We start from the raw sequence: 1,008 nt of genomic DNA on the forward strand, positions 1-1,008 counted from the left end.
CACTCGTTGGAACGAAAAATTTTCAAAGTCCGAAAGAGTCGCGCATCACTCGTTGGATCGAAAAATTTTCAAAGTCCGAAAGAGTCGCGCATCACTCGTTGGATCGAAAAATTTTCAAAGTCCGAAAGAGTCGCGCATCACTCGTTGGATCGAAAAATTTTCAAAGTCCGAAAGAGTCGCGCATCACTCGTTGGATCGAAAAATTTTCAAAGTCCGAAAGAGTCGCGCATCACTCGTTGGATCGAAAAATTTTCAAAGTCCGAAAGAGTCGCGCATCACTCGTTGGATCGAAAAATTTTCAAAGTCCGAAAGAGTCGCGCATCACTCGTTGGATCGAAAAATTTTCAAAGTCCGAAAGAGTCGCGCATCACTCGTTGGATCGAAAAATTTTCAAAGTCCGATAGAGTCGCGCATCACTCGTTGGATCGAAAAATTTTCAAAGTCCGAAAGAGTCGCGCATCACTCGTTGGAACGAAAAATTTTCAAAGTCCGAAAGAGTCGCGCATCACTCGTTGGATCGAAAAATTTTCAAAGTCCGAAAGAGTCGCGCATCACTCGTTGGATCGAAAAATTTTCAAAGTCCGAAAGAGTCGCGCATCACTCGTTGGATCGAAAAATTTTCAAAGTCCGAAAGAGTCGCGCATCACTCGTTGGATCGAAAAATTTTCAAAGTCCGAAAGAGTCGCGCATCACTCGTTGGATCGAAAAATTTTCAAAGTCCGAAAGAGTCGCGCATCACTCGTTGGATCGAAAAATTTTCAAAGTCCGATAGAGTCGCGCATCACTCGTTGGATCGAAAAATTTTCAAAGTCCGAAAGAGTCGCGCATCACTCGTTGGAACGAAAAATTTTCAAAGTCCGAAAGAGTCGCGCATCACTCGTTGGATCGAAAAATTTTCAAAGTCCGAAAGAGTCGCGCATCACTCGTTGGATCGAAAAATTTTCAAAGTCCGAAAGAGTCGCGCATCACTCGTTGGATCGAAAAATTTTCAAAGTCCGAAAGAGTCGC

This window comes from Athalia rosae, chromosome 4, assembly GCF_917208135.1.
Source record: "Athalia rosae chromosome 4, iyAthRosa1.1, whole genome shotgun sequence".
In the NCBI taxonomy this organism is placed as follows: domain Eukaryota; kingdom Metazoa; phylum Arthropoda; class Insecta; order Hymenoptera; family Athaliidae; genus Athalia; species Athalia rosae.